General features: G+C 42.6%; 1 long non-coding RNA gene across 1 annotated transcript; it reads left to right on the top strand.

The window, feature by feature from the left end:
* The first annotated feature begins 1654 nt into the window (after window positions 1–1654).
* LOC142819357 (uncharacterized) lies at window positions 1655–7617 on the top strand. Its single transcript, XR_012897234.1, has 3 exons — window positions 1655–2172; window positions 6606–6721; window positions 7376–7617. It is a non-coding gene; the product is annotated as an uncharacterized LOC142819357 (long non-coding RNA).
* The last annotated feature ends 215 nt before the right edge of the window (window positions 7618–7832 follow it).

The following is a 7832-nucleotide window of genomic DNA, read 5'->3' as shown; positions in this document are numbered from 1 at the left end:
ATAAAAGATAATAAACCACCATTAATAAGAATAATGTTAAAAAGATTTGGGTAGAGGCAGCCTACGGGTTGTTGGCCATACATGAGTGTCAAGCATGCCATCAGGGTAGAGTGAAGCTAGACACGACTGTACATTGATTTTTCCATGTATTCCTATGTGAAAAGGTGAAGTCTTCACACTGGACTCTTATTTCCTTTCCTTCTTTTCTAAAGACACCCAAAATGTACAGCATATGATGGTAATTCGCATCCAATATGAGAGAGTTTGCCAGGACTGTTTGGCCAATATACAGCTATTCAAGGTTGGTGTCATGAGAGTGAAAGTTCCTGAATTTGGAGATCCAGTGAAGGATTTTGGTAGCAGTAGATCATCCAATATAATATCTAGTTTGAGACCCACTAATTTGGCATTACAATCCAAACTGGTCTCTTTTATCCTATATGCTGTGTATTTTTCTACATAATAATATGTGGTATTTGTATTTAGAATATGTAGAATAGTAACTACTAATACTAATTTAGTGGGGGGAAGAGAGTCAACTGCATAAGATTGGAGATTGAAGGTCGGGACCCCAGCATGGCTGTTGGTTCTTTCTATAACCTTGTTTGGGGAAAACATTTAAACTCTGTGTCTCAATTTCTCCATATCTAGAATGGGGCTAATGTCACTGATCTACTGCTTGGTGGAGGAGGTTTGAGGCTTAAATCAATGTTTGTAAAGAGATTTGAGAGATTTGGATGACAGAGACAATATGTAAATAAATAGAATTAATTATTTACAGTTTTCTTGTTATTATAGTTTAATCACGGGACTCAAATTACATAGGCGTTCATTTTCTAAAACTGTCACTGATTCTTATAAACAACATGTCATCAAAGACTTAGTGCTCTTACTAAGGGGAGAGGTACACAACTTCTCACCTTGCACATCCACTGCTTATACCTAGCTTCATTTGTCCTCAGCTGATGGTTTCTTTAGGAAAAGATACTAAGATTGGATGTTTATTTCTAAATCTACCAGTTCAAAAGAAATTAATACCTGGGATGCCAGGGATTATGTCACCCATCTTGTGTCTTTAACATATATTTTATTGGACTACTGTGCATTATCAAAAGAAACAGCTATGTATTACATAGAGTTACTGGTCCAGATCTGAAAAGAGCTCTTTATAGTTCAAAAGCTTGTCTCTTTCACCAGCAGAAGTTGGTCCAATACAAGATATCACTTCATCTACTTTGTGTTTCTAATATCTTGAGACAACATGGCTAGAATAACACTGTCAATAACTGTCAACTTAATATTCCTTAATAACTTAACACTGTCAATAACTTAATATTCCTTTTCTTTAGAATAAACTGTTGAGTTTAAAAGTTTGCACAGAGAAAGAGGCTGAAAAGGCTGTGAATCCTGACTTCTTCAGAATGGTTGGGAAACTGCAGCGTCGGTTTGAACGAGAGCTGGAACAGATGGATGTACATTTACAAAGGCCATTCTTTTTATTACATCCTGGAAATAATCAAATCTAATATCTATCCTACAGCCTACACTGGTTTAAAATATTACATTTCATTTCATCATTCTATTGATGCCCTATTAGTGTGCCATATTATCATTGACTGCTTATCATGTAAACAGGGAACTTGAGGAGATTGAATGGTAGTTCATAACTTTTGTTTTTACTTTTACTTTTACTTTTGGCCTGTTGTGCTCAAGGTTCTAGATCAGGACTACTCAACTTTGAAAGCCCGGAGGCCACAACGATACCATACAGCACATGCTGTATAAACAATCAACTCAGGATTAAACAAAGACTGTGAATGGCTAGCTAACTACAAAAGCAGCTTCTCCTCTCTTGGTATTCACACCTCCAGATCAGCTACTAGAAATGGGCCTCGTCCTCCCTGATTGGATCCACCTTGTCATCTCTAGCCTGATTCTGGCCTGCATATTTATACCTGCCTCTGGAAATTTCCACTACATGCATCTGACAAAGTGGGTCTTTGCCCACGAAAGCGTATGCTCCAACACTTCAGTTAGTCTATAAGGTGCCACAGGACTCCTCGTTGCTTTTGCGTCCTCTGGGATGAACATCAACTCAATCAGTCCTAGCAAGAAAACGAACTTCTGGTGAAACTGAATGAATGCCGGCAGAAACATGAAAACTTAAATCAGGTACAATCAAAAGTCCAAAACATTGGTGTGGTGTAAAGGAAGTACTTATTAGCAAAAAAGATGCTTTTGGCATTCAAACAATTTCTTTTTATAAAAAGCACAAATTAAATTGGGAGTGTTTCTAATGGTTTCTGTCTTTGGAAGTGGTTGCATCTGCTATATGTATTAGTCTAATATGTGATACAGCCTCTGAGGTGTACGATATTTTCCAGCTCTAACAACTATAAACTTGTTATTACTCATATACAATTGCATGCACATTCACAAGGAAAATCTTATACAGCTACACAACCATGCTTGTATATCGAGTTATCACATCATATTTGTGTTCTGTGGCTTGATGAAAGAATATTTTCAAGGCATTATTAAGAACCTTTAAGTGATTTTCATACTTGCCAGTTTTCTGCAGAGAAAGCAGCCTGGCCTCCCCTCTATGTGTAAAATCAATCTGGAATATTTTGTGCATTCTCCCAGATCTTCCTGCTCCTTCAGCAGGGGATACATTTAGTTCTGATGTTGACTGAATTATTGAATATAGAAGCCTAATCTGAATGTCTGTTGTTCATCAGTCATGATCTCACTTCTACCAAGCTTGAGCGAACCCCAAAGTAGATGAGTTAGTGCTGCTTAATGAAAGGTAGATGAGTTAGTGCTGAATTTACCAGGCCAAACATTCTGTAAGGGAAATTAGAAGTGTTCTCACATGTTATCTGCCTGGGCAGATTCTACCCATTAGAATCTTGAATATTTTGGTCCTGACGGTCTTATTTACCTCAGACCATTTCTCCAGCTTGTACAGATCATTTCCCCCAAAGCAGTTGCGACCTCTCCCAGCTTTGTATCATCTGAAAACTTACTAAGCATACTCTCTATGCCAATATCTATTCTCAGATCTGTCATTTCAATGGTCTGTGTTATAACAATTTCACTTATATTTTAAAACAGAAAAATTATACTTAAAAATCATCCAACTCTGGATTACATTTTAGAAATAAGTTCCTTTTAATGATAAATTATTACTTTACATTTTCAAATACTACTGGGGTAGATAGATAATATGAGGGAAATAAGAACAACCAGTACTACAGACCAGTACAGACCAGTTCACGATCCTGCTGGAAAGGCATAACAAGTGGGGTTCCGCAGGAGTCTGTTTTGGGACAGGTTCTGTTCAGCATCTTCATCAACAATTTACATACTGGCATAGAGAGTACGCTTATTAAAGAGCATACAGGTGATACAAAGCTGGGAGCAGTTGCAACTGCTTTGGAGGATAGGGTCATAATTCAAAATGATCTGGACAAACTGGGGAAATGTTCTGAGGTAAATAGGATGAAGTCTAATAAGGACAAATGCAAAGTATTTCACTTAGGAAGGAGCAATCAGTCTCACACATACAGAATGGGAAGTGACCATAGGCGTGCGCAGCACATTTCATTAGGGTGTGCACCCAAAGAATTTTTTTAAAATGCACTTTGACCCCCCCCATTAGCCACACCCCTGACTCCTGTTAACCATGCCGCTGTCCCCCATTAGCCACGCCCCTGGCGGTAACCCTCTCCAGGCAAGATGGGCACATGATCAAAAGTAAAAAGTGTTATGTGACCCCCGACCCAAGGACTTTTCCCACCATCCTCCTACCAATAGGAATTAGTTTAGCCCCCACCAACCCCGCCCTCCCATGCAACTATCCTGCAATTGCATTAATCCAATGTGTATGACATTAATGCGGGGGTAGAGAGGCTGGTGGGGGGGAAGTGTTCCCTCTAAGATTTTCCTCCCATGAGCAGAATGAATTTTGTGTTGTGCACCGGTACCAAATTCCTGTGGCTTGTTTGGATGTGCCATTGTGGCACCCAAGTTATTAATAAATATCTACCTTTCCCCTCTGCTGCCATGTCTCCTCCCCTTGCTCCATCAACTCCCCTGGTACCTGCTGCCCCCCAACCCCTCACCCTACTCCGCTGTCCTGACTCCTGCCCTTCTCACTGCCCTCAACCTCCCTGAGACCTACCTCTCCTCCACCAGCCCATTTCTCCCCCCTGTGCCCACTTCTCCAGTAGCCCCACTCTGATCATGTGAGCTACCCCTCCTCATTCCTTCGTCTAACACCTCCCTCGCCTTTCTCCTCTGGTGCTGGTCTCTCCCCTGCAGGTGTCTGCCCTTCTGCTTCACCCCCAGAATCCCCTGGCACCTACACCTTCCCTTACCCCTGCACCTTCCTGGTGCCTCTCCCTTCCCTCACTGCCCCTGCCCCCTTTGCCCTTTTTTCCCTGATACCCATCCCCTCACCACCCTCTTCCCCCATTCCCCTCATGCCCCTGTGCCCTCACACATGACTTGCTCCAACCCCACCTTCCCCATGCCTACCCCTTCTGTCAAGCCTTCTCCCAGCACCTCCCCCTCCAATCCCCAATGCCCTTACCCTCTCCTCTTCCAGCATCACCCTGTCCCCCCTCCCACTGACACCTCCCCTCTTGCCCTTTTCCTCATTGTCTCCACTTCCCCCCTAGCATTTGTGTCACCTCTACCCTGTTCCTTTGGTGCCTTCCCCTTTCTTCCCTCTCTCTCCTCCCCCTCCGTACAAGCCCCTTCCCCTTCTTTCCTCCTCCACCCTCCCCCACCGCAAAAGCCCCTTCCTCTCCCACTCCTTCCTCTTATCCCCTCCCCCCTTACCTTCAGCTTCTGCCTTACAGTTTGCAGGGCTGGAGTCAGAGCCAGCCCAAGCTGCAGGGCTGGGTGGGGGCGCCCCCGGGGCACTGCACAGTGCTGCAGGGTGGGGTGCCGCGCGGTGATGTAGGGCGGGGCGGGGATGCCCCAAGGGCGCCACGCGGTGCTGCAGGATGAGGCACCGCACGGTGCTGCTGGGACAGGCGGGGGCGCTCCCAGGCGCCTAAAGGGCACCGCCCCATGCTGCCGTACTGGGCGGGGGCATTCCCGGGCACCTCAGGCGCACCGCGCCGTGCTGCCAGGCCGGGTGGGGCCCAGGGCGCAAAAATGGCTCGGGCTAGCTGGCCCGAGACGTTAGGGTGTGCCTGGGCACACCCGGCACACCCCATGCACATGCCTATGGAAGCGACTGCCTAGGAAGGAGTACTGCAGAAAGAGATGTAAGGATCATAATGGAATACAAGCTAAATATGAACCAATAGCGTGATGCTGTTGCAAAAAAAGCAAACATGCTTCTAGGATGCATTAACAGGTGTGTTGTGAGCAAGACACGAGAAGTCATTCTTCCGCTCTACTCTGTGCTAGTTAGGCCTTAGTTGGAGTATTGTGTCCAGTTCTGGGCACCACATTGCAAGAAAGATGTGGAGAAATTGGAGAAGGTCCAGAGGTCCAGGAAAAACTTCTTAACTTTCAGGGTGGTTAAACACTGGAATAAATTGCCCAGGGAGGTTGCGGAATCTCCATCTCTGGAGATATTTAAGAGCAGGTTAGATAGACATCTGTCAAGGATGGTCTAGATCAATGTTTCCCAAATGGTGAAAGTAAAGGTTCCGCGAGAACTAGATCACCACCCACTGCCTCTTTTAAAGAGACAGAGAGCCGGTGCGCAAAGACGCCAGCTCCTTCTTTGGTTCCCCGCCAGCTTTCAGACATCTCCCCCCGCCCCCCACCTTTTTTTTTTTCTTTTGCTTGACAAATTTCCCCCTCATGCTGTAGGGGTTCCTCGAAATTCTTCCGAGTTTAAAAGGGTTCCATGGCCAAATAAAATTGGGAAACACTGGTCTAGACAGTACTGGGAGCTGACATGAGGGCAGGGGACTGGACTCAATGACCTCTCTGTGTCCCTTCCAGTTCTAGTGTTCTATGATTCTATGAAATTATGGGCCACTTGCCCAGGCATCAGTCAGACTCGAGGTAGCGGAGGCATCGATTTCCTCTAGCAGCAGAGATGAGTCTTTGGCTCTTCCTGTTGTTCACTGGAGTGTCTGTCTGCAGTGAATAGTTTTGTTCAGTTGGGATTCACATCACTTGCTTTGGCCAGTTACAAATGTGTTTACAAATGAGCAATAACCTTAGAGTAAATGCATGGAAAACACACCAGGCATATGCTAGCTATTTATAATAGGTGCTTGAATGCAAATGTTTCCTTAAATATATTGTTTTCCTTCCATTATTCCCTTTCTTGCATGCATGAGCAAACACACACAGTGCTGTTATCACTGATTCTTTTTAGAGGGCATTAATGCCTCCGATTTGGGGGAAAACCTATTGTCTTAAATAGACAGAAGGAATTGGAGACAAGATAGATCAAATTTTGAGCCTTTTTACCTAATAATGCCCTTTTAAAGTGCCATCTAATATGCAATTATGTACATATATGTAAAACAAATATGTATATTAAACTAATTACTTCAATCCTAAATATGAAACATATGTACTTCTTACAGCTCTATTCTTATTTTTTGCTTTTCATATGGGCCTAGATAAGGGAAGCTAATCTGGATATAACTTTGGACAAAATGAGAACACAAAGCTCTGAAAAGAAGCTGACAAATCTTTTGGGAAAGGCCTTTGCTTCTCTGGATGTCATTAGAGCAGGGTATGTATTCAGAATTGTAGAAAATGCAATAAACTTTCTGAGGGCTTGTCTATAGTGTTTACTGCACTGTAACTTTCTCACTCGGGGGTGTGAAAAAGCCACATCCCTGAGCACAGCAAGTTACAGTACCATAAAATGCCAGTGTAACAGGTTCCCAGCACTGTTAGCTACTCTCTGCATTTTGAATGTGTTTGTACAAAAGCCAAAATTGCACTAGCTATTTCACCTTCAGGAAGACTAATGTTAAATAATGTACTCTCCTGTCTTATTGCATTTGCTCAGTATGGGCAAAAAACTATTGGTGCAAAACGCCACCTGTTTTAAAGAGTTGGGAGGAAACAACAAATAATTATGGGATTTTTAAACATTTCTTTCATTTGAATTTCTTAGGTTTACATCATTAGTTTTCTGTATTGTGCTAAGCTAGTCCAGGACATGCTATCATATTACATTAATGATTTAATCACAAGTACATTGCAGTAGCTCTGGAAAGTCAAAATCTTGGGTAGTGAGACTGCATAGGTTAAGAAAGTTTTTATGCCTATTTTTTCACTTCTAGATCACATATTAGATGCAAGTGTGTATGATGTTCACGTTTAATTTTTAGTACATTATGTAATGAATTCTCTTAAATAGTGACCTGATATTTGACAGGTATGAAGCCTTTCGCCAATATCTAGTGAATATAGTAACATCCTACCCAGAAGCTATACTGAAGGAATTGATTTCTTATAGTGCATCCATAGGCCAGTATTTTGGCGTGAAGGAAGTCTATAAACAGGTATAAAAGCAAACTTTCTTATGATTTAAAATCTGGCTGGTGCATTGTTGTTTCATATTTGGGGAACTTGCATTCAAATCCATAAAATTTGATCTATCAAAGGCTAGATCAAATGAAAGAGCTTTGGCTACCGGAGGACTGAGGTTCATTTGCAGAGCTGAGGGAGGGAGCTTTTTGCATCATCTGCCTACACTGTACCTACTTTTATTCTATTCTCAGATCCGTCATTTCAATGGCCTATGTTTTAACAACTTCACTTATATTTTAAAACAGAAAAATTATAATTAAAATCATCCAACTCTGGATTACATTTTAGAAATGAGTTCCTTT

This window comes from Pelodiscus sinensis, chromosome 22, assembly GCF_049634645.1.
Source record: "Pelodiscus sinensis isolate JC-2024 chromosome 22, ASM4963464v1, whole genome shotgun sequence".
Classification (NCBI taxonomy): Eukaryota; Metazoa; Chordata; order Testudines; family Trionychidae; genus Pelodiscus; species Pelodiscus sinensis.
Note: the sequence above shows the minus strand (reverse complement) of the source record. Positions and strands in the feature narration are given on the sequence as shown.